Source organism: Halyomorpha halys, unplaced genomic scaffold, assembly GCF_000696795.3.
Source record: "Halyomorpha halys isolate HHAL.00 unplaced genomic scaffold, Hhal_1.1 Scaffold1012.1, whole genome shotgun sequence".
NCBI classification, from domain to species: domain Eukaryota; kingdom Metazoa; phylum Arthropoda; class Insecta; order Hemiptera; family Pentatomidae; genus Halyomorpha; species Halyomorpha halys.
This window is the reverse complement of record NW_027109975.1, coordinates 178,586-192,266: the sequence shown is the minus strand read 5'-3', so window position 1 is coordinate 192,266 and position 13,681 is coordinate 178,586.

The window sequence follows — 13,681 nt, the reverse complement described above, 5'->3', positions numbered from 1 at the left end:
ACTAAGTTGCAATGCGTGATCATTGGTGTTCCAAGGCGATGGATCTATCAGGCACACTGTCTTTTAAATTGGATAGTAACTTTAGTATTTTGTTGTAGTCTTCATGGAGGCTTAAGGGCATAACATTACGGTCTCCAACGACTTTTTATTTAGTGTCTTTTTTATTACCCTCAATTTGCAATATCTTAATAGGCTTTAGAAGTCATTAATGGCGTTCTTTATCAGTGGTGAGAAAGCCTTCTTAGATGACACCTAACTTTTAAGTGTGTATCGGACTCCTTAGGCTGTATGAAATATCTAATTGCTGAGCTTAGATAATGACCACTTGCCCTCCCTATATAAACGTTACTGATCAAATAATTGTTCTTCATTAAGTACTGAACACCATGACATGTAGGACAATTTATAGTAGGATAATTTATATGTTTTTTAATTACATGGTTGAAATACAACAATAAAATAAATATTCTTTAATATTTATAGATTTTAATAGATTTAGGTTGCCTGCTGTGTAAGACTAATTAAATTATCTACAAAACAAAACAATTTTTTTCTAAATAGGACAAGTATCAGTGTAGATACAGATTATTTAGGCTTTTTCTTTATTCCCTTGACTTATGTATTTATTAAATTATTTCTTTTAACTTATCTATTCATTGAAGTATTTCTTTTGACTAACCTTTTGTTTTTTCCTAAATCTGTATAATTATTTTTTTTTTAAATTTGAGTTTCTTTGTATCAACTGGTCTACTGCGATGACTATTATGTCTATGGTTTGACTTCACATTGCTATCTGATGATAAATTTGTTTTATTTGTTTTACGGATCGAACGTGGATAGCGGATCACTGGAAAGGGAGAATAAAATTGTCAAGTTAATGAAATAACATTTTTTAATTGATAAAGAAAGAAAAAATAATAAAATATTTGTATCTAGTATGTGTAGTATTTATTTTTGTAGACGAGTATTGATTGTAAAGCAAAAAAAAGTTATATCATGTGAATATATGATGTTTATATGTGTCCGATAATGAATTGATAGGTATGCTGTGTATTGTAACAACCTAATGTAATTGGGCAGCATGGCTAAATAAAGTATTTCTCTAATAATAATAATTTTCCATGAAAATTTTTTTGGTCCTTACATTTACTCCCCACTAGTATAACCTGATATCCAACGATGAAATTAGAGACTTATTTTTCTTTGAGGAAAAGGTCAAAATATGACTTGTTTTTTTAGTTTAATTATTTTTATTTAATTTATTTAATTTTCTCATGAATAAATTTTTTATTTGTTTTGTTTTTGTGCAAGATTAAAAATCACCACCGAAACGTTATTTTTTGGTGAATTTTTATTATTAGATATATTTCATGTCACTAATGCTAAAAGGCTACTGTTTTTTTTGTTTTTTTTTAAACGAAAATGTAATATTCAAAGGTGCTATTTAGTTTTTTTCAGGGTATAAATATATTTCGAATTATCTATACAAAACTACCACTAAGCAAATTTTCAATTACAACAGACTCTCGTTAATAAACAAAAATTAAAACCTGGGGGCTTAAGTAAAATTATGCATATAAATAGAAATATTTATATGTAAAGTAAGCCAAAAGAAGAAAAGCCATAGTAAAACATTTTCTTTACTTTTTAATCACATCTCGTGAATCAGTGAATGGATTTTTTGGAAACAACTGAACGGATTTTTCAGTTTTGAACAATTTTTCGACTTTGTAGGCCAAAAGGAAAAGGTTCCAACTTTTCTTTCGATTATATGCTATAATTCGTGAACAGCTGAATTGATTTTTCTGTAGATGTAGACCAAAATGAAAACAGATTAAATCCAATGTGGCGGACTATCTAGGTGTCGGATATACATAATATATCCACCGAGTTATGCTGGAGTTTCGCAAGAAATGTTCACCATGTCTTCCAAGTTGCTATAAAGGGGCTCTTCGATAACAGTGATAGTGATAGTGAAAGATATCGCAGCCATCATGATCGTCTTACCTAAAATTTGCTATAGTTCTATCTGGATTTACCTGATAGTTGGTAGTACTGTTAACTATTAACAGTATTATTAACAATGTTACCGTCATAATAACTCCTATTTGTAATATATTTTTAAAATATTATAGGCATAATTGTTTCTTACGTTAATGATATATAGTAACACTTAAATTTTCTTAATTACCTAATGATAAATTTTAATGATTAGAATCATTACATCAATATAATTGAAATTGCTTACCTATCATCATAATTACTTGTAATATGAATGTAAAATGCCCTCTGAGTATTATAATAAGCTGAAACCAGATAATCAAATGTCTATTTTTCTTAATCAATACGGACAATTGAACTACTGAATTATGCATTGCATTATGATAATATTTACTATTTAGGTGGCTCCTTTCCTGGCAAATTACATCCGCTTAGCGCCATCTTTCTTATTAACAGCTTATTTCCGCTCATCTTAATCCTGATTAAATGAACGTTTTAGTGTAATTTTCCTATACAGAATAAATTTTTTGTGATTAATCACCAAATCCATATTTGGAGTTATCAAGGAATTGAGAATCGTGTGGATTTTTTTAACAATGTAATATTAGCTTATAATATTTTTTTTTGTTTTTGTTTTTTTCTAATGTTTATCACCTATTGTTGAAATACTTCACTATTAATTATAAATTTTCAAAATTCTTAGACTATAACCGTAATTCTAGTATCTCATCAGTCATCATACTTCTGTTTTTAAGTCAAGACTAATCATATTAAATAAGTTTTGTTCCAGTAAACGAGTTAATATTTTCTATTTGCTGATTTGGAAAGTGGATCATAATTATATTTCATTCATTATTCAGATTTATTTAGTAATAAATAAATATAGAAGTGTTTATATTTTATCGTACTATCACTTGATACAACTATTAGTACAATACATCATATACGGGAAGTCTTTTTATTTACTATTAGAATAGAGATACATTTTCCTGTTTATTACACCTTTTTCATTTCTACGTTTTTAAAATTCAACGTTTTGGTGTTGTTTCTCTCTTCTGGAACTTTTAGCAATCTCCTGCATATCTTTAATAATATTGCTACAATATTAATTATAATAACTATTTATAAAGTAAAACATTTGTAACTGTTTCGTCTAAAAACGATAGATACAAACGAAAGATGGCCTCCGGTAATATAAGTATAATTAGCGCCCATTGTGGGAAATAGTAAAAAACTAGTCCCGTGATTGTTTTGATATGAGGTTAGAGACCAGAGAGAAGAGAGCTATTTTTTTCTGGGGTTCAAAGGAAATAATATTTCGACCTTTAATTCAACCTCATCGTGTGCTCGTAGACTTCAAGAAGTGGTTCCCTGGCTAGGAAAGGAAGGATGGAGAGGAGAGGGGAATGCTGTGAGAGAATATGACGCCTTACTATATATATAATACATCTGAGTGAGTTCACTCCAAATTTTCTTTCTTACCCTATGGTCACCCTCTATAACCTTGTAAAGTGCACAAAAGATTCTTTTTCTTTCACCTTAAGTCAATTTTCTCTCAATTAAACTTCTCACATACAGCCCAAAAATAAATAAATAATAAAAACCCAAAATAATAAAAGCCCTGCCAGCATTCAAAAGCGAAATAACGCCAAGCCTTAAGTTGAAAGTGCGCTTCGTACAGTAACCATACGCCTCCAACCAGCATCCACTTTTTCAATATCATAATAGTTTATTAAAACATAGACAAATAGAGGATTTAATGGACTTAATGACAATAATTAGGGGTAAAGACAATTGACTATTGGAAAAAAAAAAAAACAACATATTTTAAGATAAATAAACTTTGTTTCATGTATATATATAAAAAAGTTATTTATAATTTATAATAAATTAAATTGTAGCGGTATTAAATAGATGGACAGGTCATAATATAGTTTAATTTCCAGAAATGAGGTATTGGTCTGTAGCGCTTATATAAAAATGTAAATATTGAAAACGTACAATTAACAAGAAGCAAAAGAAAAAGAATCACTATGTTTCCTAATATGGGCCATTGTTATGGAATCAGATTCTATATTTTAGTATGGATATGATGATATCAGGGATGTTCCCGAGAGGTCAGTCAATATGCATAGGAAAACATCACCTTCGCTATGGATTGCCCTATATATAAATAAAAAAAAACTACTTTATAAGTAAACCAAAGCAAAATTACTAGTCGTGGACAATCATGAAAAATAATAAAATCTTTTAGCAATCTGTTAATGACCAAACCCAAATAAATGTTGGATGTGAACTCTGAACCATGACAAGCGATTGCTGACACGTCCGCTAGGAAACGTTATGTTTCTTGGCAAAGAAGCAATGCAAGAGAATCGCAAAATCGGAATCTAGGATCTAAGAGTAACCGCTCGGGATAAGAAATATGATGAATCCTATTGCAATACTGCAATATCCTCTTTTCTTGTGTGATTGGGTACCAGTAAATCTGATGAACATTAGTAAACCTGCTGATGGTCCAGCGAACTGAAGATTTCTACCAAAGAAGAGAACCTGAAGCACGGAAAAAAATATAATAAAATAAGTTGTAATTTATACATTGTTGGAATCCTAATGAATAACATTTAAAAAAAAAATTATACAATTAAAAGTAATTTTGAAATATGTTTTTTTAAAAAGAATATTTTAAAAATAAAACTACATTTGTTTAAGATGTAGGGTTTAGCAATTGGTGTAGGAATCGATGTTTCTTCCTATACCAACTAGTAGTATTAGAAGGTGATTCGGATTATACCATGTCCAACTGCCTTGTTCTCCAACAATTAGGGATCCTTACTTTATACTGGTCCAAACGGGTCTTCCCACGATTTATATGCTTTACAGTATAAATAATTATAATCGGATACAGACCCGCAAAGAGACGGGAGCACGTTTATAAGGAATAGAATAGAGCTAAACAAAAGTAAGAATATTTGATTACTAAGAATACTATATAATTGAAAATGTAATTGGGTTGCAGTTAAACGAAATTTAAGCTCAAATCTGCGCCTTTACATGCAACAAAACTAGATATAAATAATAAAAATAATAAATAGAAGCTATCTTAAATAAATTTATCCAACCCGAAATTGCAAAATTTTGACCAGTGTCAACCAAGAATTTTATCAATAGAAGAACATCAGAGTTGCCAGCTTTGACTATCTTGAGAGTAATCTCCAGAATCGTAAACAAAAGTAGAAAATAGCGAGAGTTGGAAAGATGCCTCGGAAATGACCCCAATGGGGTCATAAGGTCATGGTGTTGCGGGCAACCAGGCCTCAACCCATTGACTTTTATCGAACTTTTTTTCAAATTCTCAGGAACGGAAATCAGTTGGAGGAAACTGGAAAGAAAAGGTAAAACAGGTATGGACTCAATATTATTTATTTTATGTGGTTACAATAATAATATTTTTTCTTCTTTCTCCCAGTGTCCTGAAATTGAAATATTAAATGGGACTTATCTATCTTAGTTGATGAGAAAACATTCCGAATTTGATCATCATAGAAATAAGACTTTGCCGAACCTATTTCTGTTTTATAAAGGTTATTACCTGAGGCAGATTGCGCCAGAGCGAAGTCTGTAACAAACAGTACCCTAAGGGCCTATTTTTCGCATAATAAAAGAAAAATATACTTTTACTAATAAACTTACCTTCATTTAATTTGAGAAAATTAAAAAAAAAAAGACAAATCAACTCTTCTTTTAGTAAAAATACCTGTTAACGGTACCCAAGATCGCTAAAATATTTTACGAGTAAGCATTACTGCAATTTGCCTAATTATTTAAGCCCCGAAAATGGTCCGCGGTATAATAAAGAATCTTTCATAAATGCATCTTCAGTCATTTATAATAGCAGTCTGAACTTCTGAAAGTTCCTGAGAAAAACATTTTCGCTTTGTTAGCCTTTTCGTTTACTGTTATGCCATCTCAGTGCTAACTCGATACTTAATACAGAATTATAAGAATAATATAATATATGATATTATAATATAATATAATAATAATATTGAATTATGTTAAAAGACGTGTGAAACCAGCTTTATGTCGCCAGAACATTAGGGCTAACAAAGTTGGGCCTTTTTGAAGGCCTTCCAGAAGAAAGCAGTTCTCATAAGTTTTTACCCTCGTCGGAATAAAATCATTCCGTAGCAAAGTAAAACTATTCAGAGGCGAAGGCTCCATGTTCCATGAAGGTGGCCTAAGTTCATAGAGGTGCATAACTGACATCCATATTGGCTTTAGACTGGCGACATTTCATCTATAATTACGTTTTTTTCGTTGCAGATATTTCTTGTTTTCAATTTATTCTCATCTTATCTCATGTAATTTCCACTTTTCTTAGCTCATTCAAAACAATTGATAATTTTGAGTAGTGAGAAAAAATATTATAAAATAAATTTGATTGATGTAGCTAATTAGATTTATTTTATTTTTTTCTGCCGTGACCAATATTTTTAAAATTTTATCATGAAAAAGCAGACTTCAACCTCCTAAAACAGAACTAGTCTTTCTGCATAAAGGGCATCGAGAATCGATTTTTCCCTCTCCGTCCATTAAAGAGTAAAATGTATAGGTTACCCTAGGTTACCCTTAATGAGCCTATTGAGCTTAACCGTAATAAGGGTAATTATTATATTATTTAAGAGTTTATGATTTATTGTACTATAAACAAAATGTAAACATCATGAGTGAATAACCGTAGTGAGTTTATTTCACTTGGTAATATTGAAGCAGAAAAAAAAATTAAATTCTATTGCATTGTCATTATTACAAGCACTCCATCATTTGATTTAATAATTTACTGCAGTACTTTAATATGTTTATCACTCCTCAGTTTGAACAACACCAGGCATACCATTCGCCTTTCACACGTCACACCCGAAAAACCAAACTCAATGTTCCTTGTATAGCAGTTCAGAAGAGAAAATATATTGTTAATTTGATTAGATTTACGATTCAGCTGACTGATATTACTTTATCATTTAAGTAGCCGCAAAATCCTTTTCGAATAGAATGATTTTTTTTCAATTGTAATTATTTAGAATTTTCCTTTATCCTAAAGTTTGTATTGTCTACTTCCAGATCACCCTGTTCAAGACCCATTCCTCTCTTAGGCCTTGTTTCATCAAAGATTCTTGCATTGTTTCAAAATTTCCCTGGTCTACTTCGTCCTCTTCTACCATTTACTTGCCTCGTGTGTACCTCCCTTGGTTACCGTCCGTCAGGAATTCTTTTTAATTGTCAATAGCAGGCCTTTTTTTAAAAAACTTCTACCTTTTCTCTGGCTTATACATTTCTGACTTTATCCATTCCAGATTTTCCTACCCATCATCACCACTAGTGCATTTTTGAAACCAAACGTTTTTTCCTTTAGTTACTTCTTAAACATAATCGGTTTCTGTATCATATGTCATGATATTCTTTTATATATATTTATTTTGTTTTTAAAAACGATATTTTTAGTTTATATCATTGATATTATTTTTTTTTTAGCGTCTTAAATATTTATTTTTATTTCAATGCAATAGCATTTCATGCATTTAATTGAATAATAGTGCCAAGATAAAAAGAATTTTTTCTCGGCAAGAATAATTATTCTCTTTTCTTTCTCTTCATCTTCTAACTTTCTTAATATGTAACCAGGATCTTCAGTATATTGGACAATGATAATATAATCGTTTGCAAAAATGGTACTTGATTGAGAAATACATCTTATTTTAAATGAACCACCATCACTTCTCTATTCTTTTCAATACATTTCAAGATATATTTTGAACAGTTAGAGAGATGCACTGAATTCTTTGTCTTCGACTTTGTGGATACCCCGCTACTATTAACTACACTAGCTACTGCCATAACCGTTATGAGCGATCTGGTTCAATCTACGTAGCTATCGACACGAGCACTACGATCATCACACAAACACCGTATATTATTATTTGTATTATTTCCTGTAAATAATTTAATTCTACAAATGTAATAACAATTTCATACGTTGTAATATTCTTAAGTGTATTATTTTAATCAGTAATACAATAGAATCTTCTGACCCGCTAAAATGTCCTACATATAGCATCTCTCGATAGCGTTTAATAGCCCCAGAGAGATAAAAGCACCTATAGCTAGTTCCTGTAAGACTTTTTGGTCCCTTCACTATATTAGGCCGATTCCCTACAAAGTGAAATTTCCTTCCTGCAAGAACCTACAGCTAATTCCTGTTAACTTCATCCTGACAAATCATCTCCTAACCAACGGTTTATTATACTTAACTTGTTCTGTTTAATATAGAAGAATAAATGTTAATATGGGCTACTTACTCAATTCTTTAGGGGCATATTGAGAATCTTATATTATAATAGTTATTGAGAATCTTTTTTTACTTATTTATCATTTTTGTATGTGTTGTTTTATTTGTTTATATGTCAACCTAAAAAAACGACTAAAAATCAAAATGTCAGCACAAGTTCTGTCTTAATGTTTTTTGTTTCCAATATTTTATTATATTTTGCTGTATTTAAGTTTTATTTGCAACAAAGTAAGGGAGCATTGAGGATTTTACGAAGAATTGGATACGAGAGGAATTCAAAGATTTAGTGGAGCCCCAAAGCTTAAGTCCTTATGTCCAGATTGGCCTTATCACAGTCATGTAAATAAGTCTTTTTAATGCATTGAAAGTTTAGACCGTTTGTCTAGTAAGTGATTTAATAGTCGAAATCGACGTGCAGTTTCCTGTCTTTTCAGTCTTGTGTCAGGATTCCAGGTTAGTCGTTTGTCCAGATGTGATCAAAGGTAGCGGATCTGTTCGACTTGGGTAAGAGCAACATTATTAAAGTTAAAGTATACTGTAGAGCAGTCGGTAGGTTTACGACGAAGGGTAAAGGTGATTTGATGGGGTTTATTATTTACAAATAAAATCATACATAAAGACCTTAATGTTCCACATGTAACCGATCTAGCCCGAACCAGGTATCATTCTTTCCTTTATAAACTCCCTTACTATTCAAACTCGCTAATTTCTAACCTTGCTTCCTCTTCCATTCCCGACAATCCTCCAAGGCGCTTGAAAAGAAGATGGCCACGAGACCTGCTAATGTAAAAACTTCATTAGGATGCTACCAATGGATAGCTTCTCTATCACTCCATAGTAACATACATCAAATTTGCTAAATGTATAATTATGTACAGTTGTAAATTCCAATAAAGATAATAAATACGTTATATTAATTTTTTTGATTATTGATTTATAATATTCTCTATTTTAGCAAGTCTTATTTTGCTGGAATTCTAATATCATTGAAAACAAAATATATACACATAGCTTAAACAGTAAACATAACGAATTATAACCAACATGTGTATGTTGAATACGTCCGAATCTATCAAACCATATCCTGAAAAATGATTTAAACATCCTGGTTATGATGATTTAATAATTTAAACATGATAGTGTAAGTGATAGTAGTCTGTACCTGGTAGATTGTAGTCTGTACTACGATCTGTACTGGCAGTCATAACTGTGTGAATGCTCAGAAAAAGACTGGAGAAAGTAAAGAGTTTTCAGTTTTCGTCTTTTCAACAATGTCTTTCCAATTCCTAAATATGGTTCCTTCCAATAAATATGGTTTTGTTTGGCATAAAATAAATAAATATGATTTTGTTTATTTATGTTGTTCTTTACTGACCGCACCCCCCGACAAACTTCTCCAATCATTAATCTACGGTCAACTATCTACACCTCATTAAAAAAAATATTGTTGCAGAATCTACAGTTAAATGTTCAAGGTGTAGACCGAGACATAGATAAGAAGTTTATTGGTTTAACTATGATTTTGCTTACTTGATATTTGAAGAAGGGCTCTGGAAGGAAGTACGGACGTATGGGTTCAATACACTTTCACCTATTGTTTATTGTTATCAAAACGTAATTATACCTAATCGCTGAAGTTATTTAAAAGAGAACTATACATGAATATAAAATGAAAAAAAAGAGAAGCAAATATAAACCAGTTATATTTAATTGGCATTGCTTCATTTTGAATAAATAATAAATGTCTCGGTATTATACTCATTAAAACTATTGCCTGTTGTTTTCATACTGACAAGATAAACGGCTTTTAAAAACTATCTATGATGTAATTTTTTATTTATTACTCCGAGCCGAGAGAACACGATAGTTGAGCTACAAATGATAATGTCGCTTACAGTTAACTGCAGCATTCAATATGATTTCTTTTTGTCAGTGCAAGTCATCTAGTGTCTGGGCATGTCATTAAAGGATTGAACAGTGTGACATAACATTTTCTTATCAAACTCAAAAGAGAATGAGGTTTCAAATACCACATTATTTATATCATTTACATGATTTGAAAAATGAAAAATTTATTTATCTAATATATTTTTTGTTTTTTATGATGTATTTTATGGATGTATCCATCTACCAGGGGTCCTACAGTCCTGTATCAGAAATAAAGAATATGGCTGTTATGAAAAAAAAATTAATTTTTTTCTTTATTTCTTTTTAATGTATTTTCTTTTTTATAATAATGCCGAATAATTCAAATAACGAAACGTTTTAATTTCCATTAAAACATCTATGAATAACATGAAAACTTCTTTCTGATAAAGTTTAAATACTACTGATCCAATAATAATAAGCAATCATCCTAAATCTGCATATTTTTCGGTTTTATAAAAAAATTTAAATTTAGCTTTATTTAATACACCCTCATATAATAAAATATATGACAGTCAAGTTATATGTGTTTATAAAGTAAGTGTTATTCAAATAACAGTGTCAAGGCATATCTTGGTTAGGTAGGTACTACTCGTATGCTGGAGTTGAAAAATAAAAATGTATCTGCAGACTTGTTAGCCGACTACAGAGTTTTGGGCAATAGATAAACGAACCAAGAGGTCCATTTTTTGGAGAGTATAAACATATATATGTCAGTGTGTATGTATTAAATATTCCAGCAGAATTGTCAGAAAAATTGACGCTGCTACTTATTCTGTGGTTATCTTAAAAGAGATCTTAGCACATTTCGAGGCCTTTGTTAAGGCAGGTACCTCTCGTGTTTGCAGCAGAGCTGGTTCAAATCTGTCATCCAATAATAATTACTTTAATTTCGTGGTTAAGTCCTGGAACAAACCACGGGTTTCCCATTCTGACTAGAATAAGGTGGGTATCATTTAGAATAACCCGTTTTCCTGGCCTAAGCTAAAAACCTTGGCCTAGTTTCCAAAATCTTGATTTTTTTTTTCTTTATTGTAATGTGACGGTATAATTGAGATAGACTCAGATGATTGTTCTACTATCGCAAGTCCTATTATGCTAACGTATATTATGCAACTTCCACCTCCACCCTTACTGATCAATATTCATATCGAACATTACCACCTAAGACGTTTGATGTAATTATCCTGGCCAGCAGTACGTTACTTGCTTGCGGTGCCTACCCTATTTCCATTGTTAGGTAACAGTCCATAATATGTAAGGTACGTCCCTTATCTTCAATATTACCTACACTATTATTACTGTCGTAGGTGCTATTATAGCTGCTATTAGTTGATAATTAATGTTACTCGTGTTTTATTGATAATAACATGAGACCGGATTTTTGTGCAACTGCGTTCTTCTGTCCCCTAGCTTCAAATTAAGCCAAACCTTTACAGAAATTCGAATCATGAAAAGAACGTTCTATTTTTTTTTTTTTTAACGATACTAGTTTTATGTTGCATGAAATTATACGTTGTAGGGTTACTGCAGGAGTACATTTTAAAAATTTTCTGCACGATATTGCAGTTTTGTTTATTTTTTAAATTTTAACTGTGACGTTATTGTTTAAATTTACAAATTTATCCGTGCTTAATTAAAAAGTCAAATAAAAAATGCAACGATACTGTTAAACCCACCTCAAATCGACTATGTCTTTTTGTTGGAAGGCTTTAAAAATGAACAAAAAACAAACTGGCTCAGATTAAACATTTATTTGGTTCAATTTAAACATGGTAAAAAACAAAACTAAAAACTAACATAAATAAAACATACAAGCAAAAATAAAAAAGGCCTTTCAGATAAAAATAAAGTTAGATAAATAAATTAAGAAAACAAAAGAGACAAATTTACAAACAATATAAATATGTAAAATAAATACTGCTGGTCGATGTAGGGTTGCTCCACTTCGATAGGTGTGCTGCCGATATGTGTAGGTCGCAATTCTGGTAGCTAAATAAACCTCTGCAATGGCCCAGAGTTGGTGTAGTGGCTCATTGATGGTCCGAATATCCAACAGGCGAGCCGACAAAATTAACGCAGACAGAGCTGCTGATGACGCTACCAGGGCCACTGATTAGTCGGAACTGCAATTAATAAAGTGGAAACACAGAAAAGGTCTGGTTCCGCGCTGTAATGACTCACTAACTCACTAAAAATGTCCAAACTATTATCAACCAAACACAGACAGGGCTGCTTAGACGCTATCAGGGCCACTAATTAGCAGGAACTGCTATATTAAAGTCGAAACAGAAAAGGTCTGGTTTCGAACTGTAGTGACGACTAAAACACTCAACAAATGTCCAAACTATAAACGCAGACAGGGCTGCTGAGGACGCTATCAGGGGCACTAATTAGCCGGAACTGCTCTAAAAACTAAGATGGTCGGTCCGTTGCTAGGTGACGCTTCTTAGCAACAATGATCGCCCCTAGAAACTGTCTCTATTACTCATTATAACAAACAAATATAATTACGCATTTTTCTTTTCAAATAACTAAATCTAAATAAAACAATACAAATGAAAATAAATGTAACTAAATTAAATACTAATAAAACTATATAACTAAAACTATAAAACTAAATACTATTTACAATTATTTACAACTTAATTATATTATGGCGTTAACAGATACTATATATTAATTACAAATTATATGGCCCATTTATTCCCATGACGGGTACTCATTCTAGTTTAGTCTGATATCTGCAGGGTTATGCAGGAATTGGAAGCAAACTATTATACTTTTGAATATAAGAAGATGGCTAGTGTTGCGATAAAAAAAAAATATTTTAAATAGTTCTAACTATTTTAACAAATAGTTTATGACTATAAATAGTTATAAACTATTTGTTCTTTTTTTACCGCAATCCTGACCATCTTCTTATATTTAAATTTTTATGGTTAACTATATGTACATATATTATACTTTTGTTTTAAGAAATCACCAGTTGATAATTACTGCACTACAATTCAGTTTTTAAGCTTAAATAATATTTATTAAAAAAACAATTATGATTTCATTTTTGGGATCGCAAGTTGATCTTCGATTTTTATTGAAAATATTAAAATCTAGAAAATATTATTAGGTTTTAGAAATGTTTGTGTTGGTAATTACTTTGTTTATAATTATATTAAATTATAAAAATTAAATTTCGAATTTCAATATTTAACTTTCGAATATTGAAGAATTTTAGAATTCTGAAAAGTCAATCCAATGTTTGGAGTAAATACAAAATTTTAATTGGAAGAAGATAGTTTTATTTTATTATACTATTTATTGTTAACCAACGTTTCGGCTCACTTTCCAGGGCTTCGTCAGGGCTATCAGATTGGAAGAAGATAGTTAATCGTATGAAGTAGATTG